General features: G+C 40.1%; 1 non-coding gene across 1 annotated transcript; it reads right to left on the reverse strand.

The window, feature by feature from the left end:
• Positions 1–431: 431 nt before the first annotated feature.
• On the reverse strand, positions 432–505 carry TRNAK-CUU (transfer RNA lysine (anticodon CUU)). The gene has a single exon. It is a non-coding gene; the product is annotated as a tRNA-Lys (tRNA).
• Positions 506–20,186: the final 19,681 nt, after the last annotated feature.

The following is a 20,186-nucleotide window of genomic DNA, read 5'->3' on the forward strand; positions in this document are numbered from 1 at the left end:
CGCGTCTAAGACGTTTACACACACATATACGGAATGCTAAAACCCCTCTCAAACTAATTCTGGAATGCACAATTAGCAGTCAGGATGGCCGAGTGGTCTAATGAGTCAAACTCAAGCTTTGGTCCTCGAAAGAGGGTGTGGGTTCAAATCCTACTTTTGACATCCATATTATTGTTATGCAAAACGCGAGCCACTGCGAGCAAAGTGGATAATATCGACTACAATTATGTGATTGATGATGGGCTTGGGTCAAAAGAATCATTATTTACCAAATGATAAGAACTTGGTAAGGACCTTTGTACCATTGTGGTTTGTACCTTCGTACATTTCAACTTTTTGTACCATTGTGGATATCAATTGAACTCACTAGTGTTTATCGACTAAGGGAGAAGAAGCAATAAACACGATTATAAGGTGTGCTTCATTCACATCGCTAGAAGGTGGGCTTGAACCTTCGACCTTGTGGTTAAGAGCCACACGCTCTAACCAACTAAGCTATTCCAGCCAGTCATTTTGTTACAATCCAAGACCACTGTTCGTTGATATTGTCTACTTTCGTTCGTTACGTCTCGGTATCTCTCTCACGGTTTTAAACCGCATCCACTAGGGAGAGGTTTTCAGATCCTTATAAGAAATGTTCTTTCACCTCTCTAATCGATGTGGGATCTCACTATCGACCCCTTCTGAGGGCCAAGTGTCCTCACTAGCACATCGCCTACTGAGTAGCTCTGATATCATTTCGTCATTGGGTATTGCCATCAGCCTCACAGTTTTAAAACGCGCCTATTAGGGAGAGGTTTTTACACCCTTATTAAGATTGTTTCCTTCCTCTCTCCAACAGCTAGTAGATATTATCTATTTTAATCCGTTACGTATCGTCGTCAGCCTCATAGTTGTAAAACGCGTCTACTAGGGAGACGTTTACACACACATATACGGAATGCTAAATCCCCTCTCAAACCAATCCTGGAATGCACAATAAGCAATCAGGATGGCCGAGTGGTCTAAGGCGCCAGACTCTAGTTCTTGTCCTTGTAAGAGGGTGTGGGTTCTCAAATCCCACTTTTGACATCCATATTATTGTTAGGCAAAGCGAGCCAAAGTGGATAATATCTACTACCATTATGTGATTGATGATGGGCTCGGGTCAAAAGAATCATTATTTACCAAATGATAAGATCGAACTCACCAGTGTTTATCGACTAAAAATTTGTCCTAGGGAGAAGAAGCAATAAACACGATTTTGCTTCATTCACATCGCTAGAAGGTGGGCTTGAACCTTTGACCTTGTGGTTATAAGGTCCACACGCTCTAACTGACTGAGCTATTCCAACCAATCATTTTGTTACAATCCAAGACCACTATTTGTTGATATTGTCTACTTTCGTTCGTTACGTCTTGGTATCTCTCTCACGGTTTTAAACCGCATCTACTAGGGAGAGGTTTTTAGATTCTTATAAGAAATGTTTCTTCACCTCTCTAATCGATGTGGGATCTCACTATTGATCTCTTCTGAGTGCTAAGTGTCCTCACTGGCACATCGCCTAGTGACTAGCTCTGATGTCATTTGTAAAAGTCCAAGGCCACTGCTAGCATACATTGTCCATTTTTGTATTTGGGTATTGCCATCAGCCTCACAATTTTATAACGCGCCTATTAGGGAGAGGTTTTCACACCCTTATTAGGATTGTTTCCTTCCTCTCTCCAACAGCTAGTAGATATTATCTATTTTAATCTGTTACGTATCGTCGTCAGCCTCACAGTTTTAAAATGCATCTACTTGGGAGACGTTTACACACCCATATACAGAATGCGAAATTCCCTCTTAAACCAATCCTGAAATGCACAATAAGCAGTCAAGATGGCCGAGTTGTCTAAGGTGCTAGACTTAAGTTCTAGTACTTGTAAGAGGGCTTGGGTTCAAATCTCACTTTTGAAAACTCATATTATTGTGAGACAAAAAGCGATTGTATCATAGCTTGGGTTCAAATCCCACTTTTGAAAACTCATATTATTGTGAGACAAAAAGCGATTGTATCATAATGGATCGGTGTAGGAGGGAGAAGAAATTGTCAAGTAGGAGAAGAAATCTTGAAGCACCAATTCATTCATGGTATGAGTGCAAAGAGTCCATGCAGAAGTGTTTTGATAGGAGTTGTTGCACATTGCAAAAGGAGAAGAAATCTTGAAGCACCAAGTAGGAGAAGAAATCTTGAAGCACCAATTCATTCATGGTATGAGTGCAAAGAGTCCATGCAGAAGTGTTTTGATAGGAGTTGTTGCACATTGCAAAAGGAGAAGAAATCTTGAAGCACCAATTCATTCATGGTCGAGTTCAAAGAGTCCATGAAGAAGTGTTTTGATATGGAGGAGTTGTTGCACATTGCAAAAATCAAGAGATTAATGAGAAGCTTCAAGCTAAATTTGAAAAAGGTGAGAGTTCTAGAGCACGGAAAGAAAAAGTAGAAAAGTCTAATGTTCGAAATAGGGATTTAAAGGGTGGGAGATTTTAGCCTCAAGCTAAATTTGAAAAAAGTGAGAGTTCTAGAGCACGGAAAGAAAAAGTAGAAAAGTCTAATGTTCGATCTAATGTTCTTTAAAGGGTGGGAGATTTTAGCCTCAAGCTAAATTTGAAAAAGGTGAGAGTTCTAGAGCACGGAAAGAAAAAGTAGAAAAGTATAGGGATTTAAAGCGATCCTTCCACCCACATGTTCAATCTTTTTTTAGCAGTTTCCCCAGAGACCTTTATCATTAATGGAACTTTCATTTTGCTCATTGATGGAGTTGTATTTAGTACCTTTAAGAAATATGATTATCCACCGTTAGTCAGTAATGTGGGTTGACTTGGATTACTTAGTGTTGCGCGCTTAGGAGGGCAGCGCGGGGACGCAGAGGAGCTATTATCGCCAAACTCCCTAACCTAATGTGGCACCAGGTTCAGGCCGCAGGGAACCGTAGCATGGGGGGACCTCTAATCCTTTTGCCACCGCAAGGCTGGCTAATCATACGCAGTAGGCTCGAAGACCCCTGGTTCTGGAAGGCACATGAGTCCGAACGCTATGTTGAATGTGCCACTGGCACTACACTACGTAGGTACTTGTGCAGGTGAGGCGTCGGTCGGTCCTAGAAATGGTGGCAGCAGCGCGAGGAGTTAACGACCAGACGTGCTGCAACCTAGGGATCACCAGGCAGCTCCTTCCATCTATAGGGATCGGGGGGGCATAGCACAGTTCTTCTTGGAGGAGGGGTGTTGGCCTCGGTGACTGATCCTGCCATAATGTACTCCTACCTATAGCACCGGAAAACGAAGTCGAGCATACATACGACGAGCCTCATGCATGAATAGCCAGGAGGAAAGAAAGGGCGGTAGATGATAATGAAAGAAAAAGGGCATTTGCACGGGCAGAATGGATGAGCGAAAGGTGCCATGCCATGGAGTGAGGAATATCTCGAGTCTCATGTAAGACAAGAAACAAACCTCGAGGTGCTGCCCAGGAACTGCGGGACCTTCTCGAACACAGGATAGGCAATTGAGATCTCGAGATAGCCTATGCTCCAGCCCGAATAGAGCTTACCTCCAGCACCTGGCTTTCTCCTAGCTTAGCTGCGCTTAATAGGTCGTTTGGCTTCCTCTCTGGTGGCCTCCTTACCTTATTACCCACCCTACTACATACACTCCCACTCCAAGCTACGCCTGCTGAGCAAGATGCATTGTGATTTCCTCTTCTGTGGACACACCTGAATATGATCCAGGACAAGAGAGGGAAGAGAGACTTTTTTGCGGGCTTTCTCTCGTAAAGCCAAGCCCCAAGACATGGTACAATTGTTGGGAAGGGTAGATGAGAAGAAAGAGAACCTGGCTGGATTCGGGCTGGTCTCGTGGCCCCCATTCCTAAGCAGTTCTGAAAAGGTTCGCTCATGCTGTAGGGAGCATCAACACTGAGTGATCGGTCCGCTAGTTCACGCATATCTGAAGAAGTTATCACGGACGAGCCACATGCAGGAAAACTTGCACGTGTGGTTCTGGCCGGGCTTTCCTGAGGTATCTAATAACCTTGCTTCTGCTTGCCGCTGGCGCACCTCTCCTAACTATTGCCCATTTATTCTGGAATAATCTTTTTAGGAGGGACAATTGATATATTTCTGTCAAATCCTTCTGTTATTAAGTACGGCTGGTACCAATTCGATGTGTTTCGATTCTTTCGAACAAGAGAGGGTTGATGCTTTTGAATTCATTGTATTAATTCCAGTTCCTACTCGCAGTATGCTCTTTATGATCTCGACTCATAATTCAATTTCCATGTATTTAGCTATTGAGCCTCAAAGTTTAAGTTTTTATGTGATGGCAACATCCAAAAGAAAGTCTGAATTTTCCACAGAAGCCGGCTCGAAATATTTGATCTTGGGTGCATTTTCCTCTGGAATCTTACTGTTTGGGTACGACCGGACAACTACCGATATCTAAAAATCCCCTTTCTGAGAATATTGGTTGTGATATTGATCTTACGGGGGGAACAAAATCAAAGTACATATATACAAGGTCAGACCCTCCATCTAGTTGTCGAGATAGGGCGATCGATCTACTTGTCCATAGCCCTGGGGCAGTGTCTCGATCTCCTACGTGCGAAATCAGAGGGACTAGTTCCTATGGAGATTCTCCTTGGTCTAATTCCATGCCTTATGACGAAAGGGCAGTCGGCGTGGCGTAAAGTGAAGATTGAGGGAAGTAGAGCAAAATTCCCTTCACGGGTATTCCAAAGGTGTAATCTAGGCAACGAAAAAGGGGCCGACACTGAAACTAGAGGAGCGAAGACACTCGACTGTAAAGGACAGGAGAGGAGCGAAGACGCTTTACCTTGTTCAATCATTCCAGGACGATAGATGAAAACACCTATTTATTTACCTCTATAAAGAATAAATAGGAGAGAAGCAGCGAGACTGTAAAGGAGAGGACAGTTGGTTCACCAAACCCCGACCCAGCGTCCCACGTTCTCCAGGTCCGAAGGGATCCAGTGCCAAACTACCGACTCCTCCCAGAATTGCATTATCAGAGCCGAGCCAAGGAATGGCCGTTAGTGGACACCCACCACTTTTCACCGGTTAGAGAGGCCCTCTTTAATACATTAAGAAAAGATGTTCACAAGGGTCAAAAAGACTCGGTCATAGGAACTTAGACCACCTACGCGCTGGTAAACAAAAACCACCTCGACCGGATCAGAGTAAACAAGAATATTGATCAGGCCCCTTGCCTTGAAAGAGAATTCACATGCGGCCACCAGCTTTCCCAAAATCAGGGGAGATCCACTGCTTACTGTTCACCGAAACATCCGACCTATAAGAGAGTCAAGTCACGTATCTTTCTGATCTCCTTTCCTTCTATTTATCTTCTATTTTTTTGCTTTCTCATTCAAGGTGAAAAATGAATGGGGATGGTGTTGGCTAAAAAAGGGGGAGAGAGGACTAGGCTCACTTCTGCATTTTTGTTTAGGTTATCGAGATTCTCGTTCCAGTCGAAAGATTCTGTGGGTGGAACATCTTTCACAATCCCTGGAGAGATAGTTCACTAATAGATCAAGGAAGGGATAATTAATTCGACTCATTCACATCCAGATCATTCATCTTTGGAATCCATATTAGGCAAGGAGACATTGCTTTTGCTAATTCTAATTTCAGGGTGATATAAAATAGGGCTATTTACGGCATCATATCCACAGTGCATTCATCTTAGAAGCTCCAGCCTCAAGGTCACGATCGATATCGTCACTATCATCAATATCGCCACTATCATCAATAATCAAACCCTTAGGCTCGGCTTGTTATCCAGGAACCTTTTCAGAAATACCTGTAATGAAAGGAAGATAGGAGTTTGTCGCTAGGTATTTTACCAAATAGGATGGATCGTCCCATTCCTATAGAACCTATCACTAAAATACCCCGGGGATAGGGCTAAGCGGAGGGAAAAAGGTTTTCCATGAGATGGAAAATTCAAACAAACAAACTATTAGCCACACACGAGGTTTGTGAATAAGTGATTATCTAATAATGAGCAAGGAATGTCCGTCTTTCTGCTAAAGATGAATGTCCACTAAGTCTCGTAAGTCAATTACTCCCGGTTGTTCAATCATTTGATAACCAGTCTAATGATTCGTTTCAGCTTTCTTTGTTCCGGGTCCGGGTCGGTCAGGTTCAATAGTTAAGTCGAATTCAGTCCAATGCAGGGTTACTCTCACTCTCTTTTCCTCTTTGACTGACTGAATAGGGTTACGAGGGTCATTCTTTGAGAAATTCTCACTATGAGTCAGAATCAATAGAATTTGATCAATCCTTTTCTCTGTCGTTTGAGATTTCAAGGGGTAGTACATTATAGTAGAGATTGCCCAAATGCCAGAATTATGACCATCAAGGAGGGAGAAATTGTTACGGATGACGAGGCACATGACGACACAAATGTTTGAAATAGGGATTTAAAGTGTTGGAGATTTCAAGGGGTAATACACTGTAATAGAGATTGCCCAAATGCAAGAATTATGACCATCAAGGAGGGAGAAATTGTTAGGGATGATGAGGCACATGACTACATAAATGAGGAAAATGATGAGAGTGAGGAGTTTAGTGAAGAGGACCCTACACATATATCTTTGGTTACTCGACAGCTCTAAAAACCCACATTAAGGAGGAGGGCCTAGACCAACGAGAGAACTTATTTCAAACTCAGTGTCTTGTTCAATCAGTACCTTGTAGTGTTGTCATTGATAGCGGTAGTTGCACCAATGTTGTGAGTTCCATTTTGGTCAAAAGACTTAATTTAAAGACACAACCACATCGAAGACCCTACAAGCTTCAGTGGTTCAGTAATCGTGGGGAAGTACGGGTAACTCAACAAGGTCTTGTTTCTTTTACTATTTGAAAATATGTTGATGATGTTTTATGTGATATTGTATCCATGCATGTTGGAGATTTACTACTGGGGAGGCCTTGACAATTTGATCGTCGGGTAATGTATGATGGGTCTGTAAATCGATACTCTTTTACTCACAATGGTAAAAAAACTACTTTTGTTCCCTTGTCTCTAAAATATGTATTTATTAATCATTGCAAACTTGAAAAGAAAAGGCAAGAGGCTGATGCAAAAGCAGAGATTAAAAAAGAATCAAGTGAAAAAAAGAGCTTGAGTGAAAAGCAAGAGAGTAGCGCTCAGCCTGGAGAAAAAAAAGAGAAAAGCCAAATCTGTAAGCTTGTATGTTTTGATCAAGTGAGGCTAGGAATGTTTTACTCTCTAACCGCACTATTCTTGTACTTATGTGCAAGGGGCTTTGTTACTTTACTAACAGGCTTAATTCTTCTTTGCCTAGTAATTTTGTTGTGCTTTTGCAAGAGTTTGAAGATTTATTCTCCGAGGAGATGCCTAGTAGTTTGCCACCACTTAGAGGGATTGAACACATGATTAACTTCATTCCTGGCGCACCCACCAAACCGACCAGCATATAGGACTAATCCAAAGGAGGCCGAAGAGATACAAAGGAAAGTAAGTGAACTCCTTGCAAAAGGGTATGTACGTGAAAGTTTGAGTCTTTGTTCTGTTCTAGTTATTTTTGTACCTAATTAAGATAATTCTTGGCGTATGTATGTTGATTGTAGGACTATAAACAAGATAACTATAAAGTATAGGCATCCAATTCCTAGATTAGATGATATGCTTGATGAGTTGCATCGATGTCATCTTTTTACTAAGATTCATTTAAAATCTGGTTATCATCAAGTTCGCATGTATATTACGGATGAGTGGAAAACAACTTTTAAAACCAAGTATGGTCTTTATGAATAGTTGGTTATGCCTTTTGGATTAACTAATGCACCTAGTACATTCATGAGACTAATGAACCATGTCCTACGAGAATACTTAGGTAAGTTTGTAGTTGTTTATTTTGATGACATCCTTATTTACTCTAAATATTTAGATGATCATATTACCCATGTACGCAATGTTTTGACTACTTTAAGAAATGAATATTTGTATGTAAATTTAAAGAAATGTAGCTTTTGCATGGAAAAAGTTAACTTTCTTGGTTTGTAGTTTCATGTAATGATGTTGAGGTTGATGAGGAAAAAGTGAAGGCTATAAAAGATGGGCCTACATCTCAAAGTATAAGTGAGGTAAGAAGTTTTGATGGTCTTGCAAGTTTCTACCAAAGGTTCGTTAAGAATTTTAGTACAATTGCTTCACCCTTGAATGAACTTGATAAGTAAAATGTATCCTTTATATGGGAAAAAGATCAAAAACCTGCTTTTAACACTTTGAAAGAAAAATTGAGTTCTGCTCCTTTGCTTGCATTACCTAATTTTGAGTCAACTTTTAAAATTGAATGTGATGCTAGTAGAGTAGGGATAGGTGTTGTATTAATGCAAAACCAAAGACCTTTAATATTCTTTAGTGAGACGTTGACTGGTGCATCTTTGAGGTATCCAACTTATTACAAAGAGCTTTATGCTTTGGTTTGTGCATTGCAAACATGGCAACATTATCTTTGGCCTAAGGAGTTCGTTATTTATACGGATCATGAAAGTTTAAAGCATTTGAGAGCACAGAACAAATTCAGTAGACAACATGCTAAGTGGTTGGAATTTATTGAAACATTCCCTTACGTCATCAAATATAAACAAGGTAAGGAGAACATTATTGCAGATGCTTTATCACGGAGGTATGTCCTCCTCAATACTTTGAATGCTAAGTTGTTGGGTTTTGAACACATAAAGGAGTTGTATCAACATAACATGTTCTTTGCTCCTTTTGTTGAATCTTGTGAAAAATGACTCATTGTGAATAATTACTTTTTGTTAGATGGATTTTTGTTCCGAAAGGAAAACTTTGCATACCATCTTATTCCATACGTGAGCTACTTGTGAGGGAAGCTCATGGAGGTGGTTTAATGGCACACCATGGAGTTTCTAAATCTTAGATATGCTCTCTGAACATTTTTTTGGCCTAAAATGATACATGATGTTAATAAAGTTTGTGCTTGTTGCATAGCATGTACACAAGCTAAGTCTAGGCTTCAACCACATGGTTTATACGCATTACATGTTCCTAAAGGTCCTTGGATTGATATATCAATGAATTTTATTTTAGGTTTACCTAGGACTAGGAAAGGTTATGATACCATATTTGTTGTGGTTGATCGATTTAGTAAAATGACTCATTTTATTCCTTGTCACAAAATTGATGATGCAAAACATATTGCTGACTTGTTCTTTAGGGAAGTTGTACGATTTCATGACATTCCTAAAAGCATTGTTAGTGATCGTGATGTAAAATTTTTAAGCCATTTTTGGCGTGTTTTATGGGGGTAAGTTAGGAACTAAGCTAGTATATTCAACTACTTGTCATCCTCAAACGGGTAGACAAATTGAAGTTGTTAACAGAACCATGACTACTATGCTTAGGGCTATTATTGATAAGAATCTTAAGACTTGGAGGATTGCTTGTCATTTATAAAATTTGCACATAATAGGATTGTTCATAGCACTACTGAATGCATACCTTTTGAAATTATTTATGGCTTTAATCCTTTAACCCCATTGACTTGTTACCTATGCCATCAAAAGAGTTTGTGAATTGCAATGCAAATGCCAAGGTTGAGTTTGTTCATAAACTGCACAAGCAAGTAAAAGAACAAATTGAGAAGCAAAATTCCAAGGTTGCCACCTGAATTAATAAAGGATGCAAGATTGTCATCTTCAAGCCAGGAGATTGGGTTTGGGTGCATTTTCGAAAAGAAAGATTTCATACTTAAAGAAAATCTAAGCTTTTACCACGAGGAGATGAACCTTTTCAACTTCTTGAGCGTAACAACGACAATGCTTAAAAAATTGATTTACCAGGTAAGTATGGTGTTAGTGCAACTTTTAATGTAGTTGATTTGAGTCCTTTTGATGTAGGTGATGGCTGGGATTCGAGGACGAATCCTTCTCAAAAGGGGGAGAATGATATGAACCACAACCAAGGAATTTCCATACCTCAAGGTCCAATTACGAGGACGGGAACCAAGAAGCTACAACAAACCTTATACACTTATATTCAAGCTATGGTGGGCTCATCAAAGAAAATTCGAAAAGACATTGGAGACCTCTTTTATATGTTGTACAAAGTTGAGCTTCAAAAAAGAGATGCATTAGATGCATTTTAAGTTGCATTTCATGAACTCATGAATTTATGGAACTAGTCCAAGGGTGACTAATTAGCACATTTCATTCATTGCACTGTTTAATTATAATTTAAATATTTGTTTGTCATACTTAAGCTAGTTTTTAATATAGGAGTTAAAGGTATATTGTGACCCACTGTTAACTAATCATTTTAATAGAGAGATTATGGATATTTTTTATTGAATAGCCAATTTAATTTTGGAGTTATGTGCCACGTAGGTTAAGATTGTAAAGGCTATATAAAGCCTTTTTTTGCTTTGATTTTCTTTAATGAGAGACATCACACCTTGGAATTAAAAAAAAAATAATAGAATTTCTATTTTTTTTAGCTTTGATGAGAGATAAGATTTTCTTTGTAAATTATTGTATTTAGAACTTGCATGCTAGAGTCATTCAAGTGGTATTGATCAATCCTCTTGTGGAGTGATTCGAATCACGAGTTTAGAAATGAGTTTTCTTTACTCTTGACGATCAGAGGTCTAGACTTGAGAGCCCCAAATATTGAATTATCCTTGAGAAGCTGGTCTTGAGCATCCTAGAAACGTGAGTTGAGATCTAAACCACCTAGATGCCTTAAGAACCTAGTAAACCTCAACGAAAAGGATTACTAAGAAGGCCTAACAAGCTTAATAGTAATGTGAACGGTGTCACGAAAACCTCAAAGACTACTCGAGTATTCTTTGGAGTGCAGAAACGGCTTAAAGGCGACCTCGTGATTCTGTAAACAAGTATTGAGTAGGAACTTAAGACTGCACGAGTGGTTAGCTCTTTTATTGTGTGTAGAAATAGGTCAAGACTAACGTTTCGATCCCGTAAACCGATCTTGGGAATAGACTTGGGATTACACAGGTAGTTGTTAGGATGTGTGTTTCTAATGTAGGGATGAGTCAAAGGTTAAGTTCGCGACACCATAAGCAAGTTCTGAAACGGGACTGTACACAGGTAATTCACTCATAATGGTTGCCCTAAGAGTATGGTGGAACGTAATTTAATATTTACCGTACTTTTATTTGTTTTTTATTTGCTTTTTCTTTCATATTTTCATCACCATTCGAGTTTTCAAGGCCTCAAAATTTGTGTTGTAAAAACATAATACTAATCAATTCAAATACAGAATAATCTAAAGTTCTAAATAGAGTATAATTCAATTAGTTTGGAACAATAACACATTTATTACAAGGCTTTAAGACACTACTCCCTATATGAATTTAGATTTCCATTCTTAAACACAAAAACAAAGCTCAAAGGATCAATTTGAGCCCAAAAGTCTCGGTCAATCTTGACAAAGTAGGCATACCTTCAAATGACAATATTAGATGCACCAAATTAAGTCTTATGATGTTTTATTAAATACACCCAAATTTCAACAACAGTTGAGTTTTTCAATTTATCCTTTTTAAATTAAACTTCCGAGATTTTATTAAGAATTTTAGAGGCTGAACTTCAAGATAGTGAAGAAGAAGAGAGTACCGAGAAAAATCTCAAAAACTCCAAAAAGATATAAATAATAATAATAATAATAAATTAGAAAAGTGATCAAATTCAACTCTGAAGGATATTTTAGTCATTATATGCCTAGCTTATTATGGAACCTATACTAAATAAAATAATGGAGTTAATTGGCAAAAATTAAATGAAAGAAAGAAATTGAAAGAAAAATAAAGGATATGGGAGAAAAGGAAACCGAGGACATAAAGAGAAGTAACTATTAGACACATTCTTATCCAACCTCGAGGAGTTCGATTCTAGCTAGGTTTTCTTTACCAAATCTTCACAGAACCTTGTGGAGAAGCACTCTGGATTCTTGAATCGTCCAAGACAATCAAGAATCATGAAAGAACATGTGGTAGGTTTTCTAACTTTTTAGTCTCGTACTTTAAAAGATCCATGAGATTATTTGGGAGTTTTGTTGCACATTGTCATAAAAGACGTGCTCACAATCGTGCTTATTCTCTTGAAAATCAATTTTCAAGAATTGTGTTTTTAGTTACATCCAGATTAATTATTGCAAATGGCAGAATCATCACGACGTGGATCGAGAGTGTGGAGTTCCAACCTCGAAGTAGAGAAATTTGATGGAACCAATAATTTTGGTGTTTGGCGAGGCGAAGTTAGCGATTTGCTGGTCATGCAAGACCTCGATGTTTCTCTCCAAGAGGAGATGCCTGAAGACATGACAGAAGCAGAATGAACGAAATTAAATCTGCAAGCCTGTGGAATTATTCGATCCTGTCTTGGCAAGGATAAAAAATATCCATTTATGAAGGTTACCATGGCTAAAGAATTATGGGACAAGCTTGAGGCGAAATATATGAAGAAGAGTATGAAAAATAAACTCTATTTGAAGAAGAAACTCTTTCGTTTTGACTACAAGGAAGGTATCTCAATGGCTAAGCATTTCGATGATTTTAACAAAATCATCACTGATTTGCTCAATCTTGATGTTAAGATTGATGACGAGGACAAGGCGTTGTTGTTATTAATTCTTTGCCGGAATCCTACGAGTTTTTAGTAATGACCCTACTACACGGAATCACTAATATTGATTTTGAAGATGTTTCAAATGCCTTAATAAACAATGAGATGCGAAAGAAGGAAAAGGAGACATATCAAGGCTCTAGCTCAAATGTTCTCACTGCTCATGGAAGGACTTCTACTTGGAAAAGGAACAAATGTGGAGAGTCCCAATTAAAGTTGAGAGGTAGATCTGATAATTGGAGAAAACTTGATAAAAATGAGTGTGCATATTGTCGACAGAAAGGCCACTGGAAGAAAGATTGTTCGATCTTAAAAGAGAAGGGGTCGAAGTCCAATGTGGTTAGAGATGACGACACTGATACAGATGATGCCTTGACAATCTCCCTATCAGTCAGCCAAACGAGTGAATGGATTCTTGATTCTGGGTGCTCCTATCATATGTGTCCCAACAGAGATGTTTTTGGACTTCAAAAAGTTCAATGGTGGAGTTGTCTATATGGGCAATGATAGTACTTGCAAGATGATGGGAATCGGCTCAGTACAAATCAAGATGTTTGATGGGGTTATACGAAAACTCAAAGATGTGAGGTATGTCCCTGACTTGAAGAAAACTTTGATTTCACTTGGCGTTTTGGATGTGAGTGGTTATCTCATCATTTTGGAAGGAGGGAATTTGAAAGTAGCTCGTGGAGCTTTGGTGAAAATTACAGGAACTAGAAGAGGTAGCGTATACTACCTCAACGTAACCACAATAATTGGGCATGCTGCTGTGGCAAGTTCGAAAGAACAAGACATATCAAAATTATGGCACATGCGACTCGGGCATGCTGGTGAGAAAGCGCTTCAAACATTGGTGAACCAAGGGGTCCTTAAGGGTCCCACAACTGGTAAAATTGATTTTTGTGAACCTTGTATATTTGGTAAACAAAAAAATGTGAAGTTTGGTACAGCTATACACCAAACAAAGGGTATTTTGGATTATGTTCACACTGATGTATGGGGTCCCACGAAGAATGTCTCATTGGGAGGAAAGAGGTGGTTTGTCACCTTTATTGACGACTACTCGAAGAGAGTATGGATGTATCCCATGAGGCACAAAAATGAGGTTCTCCAAATCTTCCTAGAGTGGAAGAAAATGGTAGAGAATCAGACGGACAAGAAAATCAAAAAGCTGAGATCAGACAATGGGGGAGAATATACTTATGATCCATTCCTTAAAGTATGCCGAGATGAAGGGATCGTTCGACACTTCACTGTTCCTGGTAAGCCACAACAAAATGGAGTTGCTGAGAGAATGAATCATACATTAATAGAGAAGGTTTGATGCATATTGTCTCAAGCAGGATTGAGTAAGGCATTTTGGGCTGAGGCTCTCAGTTATGCAGTTCACTTGGTGAATCGTTTACCTGTTTCTGGAAATGGTGGGAGAACTCCGCTTGAGGTATGGTCAGGTAGTCCTGTTAGTGATTACGATAAATTGCATGTGTTTGGGTATCCTGCTTATTATCATGTGATAGACTCAAAGCTGGATCCTAGAGCAAAAAAAGCCAAGTTTATGGGCTTTAGCAAAGATGTGAAGGGCTATAGGTTATGGTGTCCAGAAACAAGTAAGATTGTTAATAGTCGAGATGTGACATTCGATGAGTCTGGAATGTTTTTGCAGAAAATTGAAAATAATGACGAGGCATTGAAGCAGGTGGAGAAGGTGGTGTTCTCTCCTGATATGGTTGCTCCTACCGAAGAACCTATTGATCAGGTAAATAATAACTTTGATGTCTTAGAACAGAAAGAGACAAGCCTTGAGGAGCAAAGCCTTGCAAATGAAAGAGTGGAGGAACCTCAGTCTATCGCCAAGAATAGACCACGAAGGGTAATTCGAAACCTTGCAAGGTTTGATGATACGATAGCATATGCTTTCTCTTTGATTGATGGAGTTCCTAACAGCTACAAAGATGCTATTCAGAGCCCGGATAGCTTACACTGGCAAGAGGCTGTGAATCAGGAGATAGCATCATTGGAGATAAATCAAACTTGAGATTTGGTACAACTTCCAAAAGGTAAGAAGGAAATTGGTTGTAAATGGGTTTTTGCAAAAAAGGAAGACTCTTCTGGTATACGTTATAAGGCTCGACTTGTGGCTAAAGGCTACGCACAAAAGGAAGGTATTGATTACAATGAAATTTTCTCACCTGTGGTAAAACATTCTTCCATTCGAATTTTGTTGGCTTTGGTTGCTCAATTTAATCTTGAGCTTGCACAACTCGATGTAAAAACTGCTTTTTTGTATGGAGATTTGGAAGAAGAAATATATATGGCGCAACCGGTTGGTTTCCGAGTAGTTGGACAGCAACATTTAGTATGCAGATTGAAGAAATTTTTGTATGGGCTGAAACAATCCCCTCGTCAATGGTATAAAAGGTTGGATCATTTCATGGTAGAGCATATGTATACTCATAGTCAATTTGACCATTGTGTGTATTATCGGTGTCTCGATGATGGATCGTTTATCTATTTGCTCTTATATGTTGATGATATGTTAATTGCTTCAAAGAGACAGGTGGAGATTTATAAGCTCAAAGATCAGCTTTCTAAAACATTTGAAATGAAAGACTTAGGCAATGCAAAGAAAATACTTGGAATGGAGATAGAGCGAGATCGGAAAAAAGGTACAGTCTGGTTGACTCAGTCTCAATATCTACGCAAGGTATTAACAAGATTTAGTTTGAATAATTCAACCAAACTCGTTAGTACTCCACTTGCTCCTCATTTCAAGCTTAGTGCTTCCATGTGTCCAAGTTCTGACGATGACAAAAGGTATATGGAGAATATTCCTTATACAAATGCTGTTGGTGCGTTGATGTATGCTATGGTGTGTACTCGACCTGATCTTTCACACGCAGTAAGCATGGTGAGTCGTTATATGAATAATCCTGGTAAAGAGCATTGGCAGGCTGTCAAATGGATTCTTAGGTACATTCTTGGCACTATTGATGTTGGTATTAAGTTTTAAAAACAAGAAATGTTTAATCTTGACAATTGTGTAGCTAGTTATGTGGATTCTGATTATGCTGGTGATTTGGATAGGCGACGATCTACTACGGGTTATTTATTTACTATGGCTGGTGGACCTGTTTGTTGGCGTTCAACATTGCAGTCTACTGTTGCATTGTCTACCACCGAAGCAGAGTATATGGCAGTAATGGAAGCTTTTAAATAAGCTATTTGGATGCATGGTTTGATCAATGACTTAGGTATTTTGCAGGAACATATAGATGTGTTTTGTGATAGCCAGAGCTTTATTTGCTTGTCAAAAAATCAAGTCCATCATGCTCGTACAAAACATATTGATGTCTGTTTTCACTTTATTTGACAAAGGTGATCGCTCGTGAAAAGTTCTGGCATTGTTTGGATTTCATCAACATCGGAAGGAAGGAATAATGTGTTGACGTGATAGCAACCAAATCAGCTATCAACTTGGAGATCTTATGACAAGGTGGAGATTGTTGTACACTGTTCATAAGTCCTATTCTTTAGGACCAGGACCTATTCTCAAGGTCTTGCTAATATTTTTAGGCTTGTTAGTTTAGCTTATATTTTTAGGTTTAGCAGAAGGCTAAATAATGTCATTCTTTCTGCTGTTGAAATCATCAAGTTTTGGGTGTCACATTGTATGTCTTGAGTAACTTTGGTGTTGTGAGTACATTTGTTCCGCTTTCGGCGCACAACAAGTTTTGGTCTGAGTTTTTTGATATGTTGATCTATAAGTGATGCTATGCAAGTTTTATGAAGAAACTTTGAAAAGATTCAAGCTGAAAGTTGGAGTATCGGTGGAGCCTCATGTTACGGTAAGAACATGTAACCGTCCAATTTTAGTTGTAAATATATTTGTATGTGGTTGATTTAAAATTACAAGAAAAAAAATGTCTTTTTATAGACGGAGTAAAACTCTACGATTTTGGTGAAGAAACCAAGCCGATCTGAGTTTTTATGAGAAGTTATGACAGTTAACGATTCTATTTTAAGAAAAAAAAATAGCATTTAATCTCGCCGAAAATCATGCGATTTTCGACTAGGCATTTATTTCATATTCAAAACTATTCCCCAAACCCTTTAAATTTCGCTATGATCAAACCTCCTAACAGTCATTTGATCGTTTTGGTTTTCTGTACTTTTCAACTGAGATCGAGAAAGAAAACAGCGAGGGTTTTGAGAAGAAAATCGTGGGTTTCTATTTCGCAAAGATCTTTGTATTCAATGTTGATTTTTTGGGTTAAAAACATAAGGGTATTTCGAAAGTGTTGTACCAACCTTCAGAAGGCAAACCCTTATGGAGGCATGAAAGAATGTCGTTGGAATCATTAGTATTCTCGTCGAAAAAAAGAGAAGGGAATCGCAAGGATTTTTTATCTGTTTTCAGGTGAAGAAGATGGGTTGACGGGCCAGTTATTTGGATTCAGATTCATGTTTCAAACCCACGACTCCAGCCTTGGCTTACAAGTACCAAACCCAGTCTGCAGCCCACTCCAATCCACTTAGAAATTACGGCCCAAACACAAAACCATTTATTTTGGTCTAATGTCACGCAACCCATACATGCGAACCATAACCTAAGTTTATGACTCGACAGCCGTGTAGTCCTCAGCGCATGCGTGCGTGTAATCTTTACTCGACTCGACGATTCCCGACTGGACTTCAACATGTCATCGACTCGATTTCATTGTTTTGCGAGGCTCAACTACTTCGCGTACATGAAGATCATGCATCCCCACCTTGCCAAGCTCGATCTCAGGGGGCTGAAGGTCGTCTTCATCGGCTACAAACCCAAGAGAAGGACATACAAGCTCTATAATCCTACGGGTGAACGAGCTCACGTGTTGCTCGATGTTGTCTTCAACGAGAACACCTTCTGGCAGTGGAACGACATGGTCGAGGCATACCAGAACCCAGAACAATTCACAGTGGAGTACTTCATTACCGAAACAAGAGAAGAAGGAGCACAGCACCGGGCACTCTCAACACCGCAAACAGCTGCACTAGGCACGCCTACACCAACACCGGCCGCAACTCCTGATGCGCCCCCTAAACCCATGGAGTTCACAGCACCGCATACTGTGGATTCGATGCTAGATGCCGATCACGATGATGGTCTAGTGGCGCGCGAGCTCGAAGAAGAGGTGTCGAATTGCACGCCATCAGAACGAATGAACTAAACTCTCTCCCTGAAGCAAAGAAAAACCTGTGCTAGCTGAAGGCAATGTAGGAAGAGATGACATCCATCACTGATAACAAGACGTAGAGTCTGGAGGAAATGTCGTCAGGACATCGAGCCATAGGGCTCAAATTTGTGTTCAAGCTGAAGCGTAATGAAGAGGGAGAAGTTGTGAAGTACAAGACCCGTCTGGTGGCGAAGGGCTACGTCTAGAAGCAAGGGATGGACTTCGAAGAGGTGTTCACGCTGGTGGCAAGGTTGTTATCCATCGGCCTGTTGCTGGCGATCGCGGGACATCACTCTTGGGAGGTCCACCACATGGATGTGAAGTTCGCTTTCCTCAACGGAGAGCTGAAGGAGACCGTCTACGTCTGATAACCATCTGGCTTCATCAATAACAACAACCCTGACAAGGTACTGCATCTACACAAGGTGCTCTACCGGTTTCGGCAAGCACCACGACCCTGGAACAAGAAGCTCGATAGTACCTTGTTGTCACTCAAGTTCAAGCGTTATGCCTCTGAGCATGGGATGTAGAGCGTGACCACGGCGAGCAGCGGCTGATCGTGAGAGTGTACATTGACAATCTCATAATCACTGGAGGCGATATAGAAGTTTGTGGAAGATTCAAGAGGGAGATGTTAAAGACCTTCAAGATGAGCGACCTTGGCGCGCTCAGCTACTACCTCAACATCAAAGTGTAGCAGAGTACTACCGGCATCACCATTGTCAAGGTGCGTACGCGAAGAAGCTACTGGACACAACTGGGCTAGCAGATAGTAACCCAACGAGGACATCAATGGAAGCCTGGCTCCAGCTAATGAAGGCCGGCACTATGCCAGCGGTCGACACCACCAATTACCGCAACATTGTCGGGAGTCTGTGTTATTTGGTAAACACACGTCCTAACCTCGCCTATTCCATTGGATACGTGAGTAGGTTTATGGACGCACTAAGGGAGGAGGATCTTGGGGCTGTCAAGCGCATCCTGTGCTATGTGGCCAGAACAAGAGCCTGGGGTGCGAGATATTGTGCAGGGAGAGGAAGGAAGAAGCTTGAGCTGGTCAGCTACAGTGATAGTGACATGGCCGATGATGTTGATGATTGTAAGAGAACCAGTGGGATGATTTACTTCCTCTCACGCGGGCCGATTTGCTGGCAATCAACTCAACAGAAGGTAGTTGCTCTGTCATCTTGCAAAGTAGAGTACATCGCCGCTTCGATGGAGGCCACATAGGGGGTCTAGCTTGCGCGGCTGGTGGAGGAGCTAATCGGAAGAGAAAGCGATCCACCAATACTGTACGTGGACAACAAGACTACGATTTCCTTAATAAAAAATCTAATTTTGCACGACCGGAGCAAGCACATAGAGATCAGATTCCACTACATCCGGGAGTTTGGAGATCAAGAGCTTGTCAAGATTGACTTCATCCGAAAAGAGGAACAGCTTGGAGACAACCTCACCAAGTCTCTAACGCGGGTGAAATTTGAGGAACTACGCTCAAAGATAGGAGTGCAAACAATAAGGTAGGATATACCACAGGTTTTAAGAGAAGATTGTTAGATAAAGCCTGTGCGAAGAACTTGCCCACGTCTAGTGGAGTGGCGAAAATTCAGTTGGCCACTTTGGCCATTTTTAGAGGGTAAAGTGACGCAAATTCAGTTAGCCACTTCTGCCATTTTTAGTCTAGGTTTGTTATTTAAATATTGCAATCAATTGAAGAATAAATGTACCGGTTTTTAGCAACAACAAAGTCCAAGGTTTTCGTTCTCTTGCGCTTTTTGTTATTTTCTTCTTGTTCTCACCGGCAGCGAGCTGCTTAGTCAAAAGATAGCAGATGTCACCGATGATAACATGTATAGATTTTTTGGTGTTGCTTTAGGGGCACTTTCTAGCTCTGTCGTGTCTCTCTCTTCTTCCCAGAGTAATGAACTCTGTAACAGTCTGCTTGTTATCGCTAACGCTGCACCAATCCCACTTCTTCTCTTCTTCGAATACGACATCTCTACTTCCATGAATTTTCTCATTTTGCGGACCATATAACCTATGTGTCTTGGTTCCATTCTCTACGCCAAAGTACACCATCTTTTGGCTTTCTTTATCAAGCTTTTTTATATATGGCTTTGCAGACTTAACATATGTTTTACAACCAAAGAATCTTAGGTACTCGAAGTGAGGTGTCTTGTCGAACCATGCTTCATAGGGGATGCAAGTGTGCAGTGCCTTTGTCCGTAAACGATTTAGAAGATAAACCGCATTTCGTATTGCCTCGCCCAAAAAATTGCCAAGACTTGC

This window comes from Cucurbita pepo, chromosome 16 (genome assembly GCF_057944985.1).
Source record: "Cucurbita pepo subsp. pepo isolate OVF chromosome 16, ASM5794498v1, whole genome shotgun sequence".
In the NCBI taxonomy this organism is placed as follows: domain Eukaryota; kingdom Viridiplantae; phylum Streptophyta; class Magnoliopsida; order Cucurbitales; family Cucurbitaceae; genus Cucurbita; species Cucurbita pepo.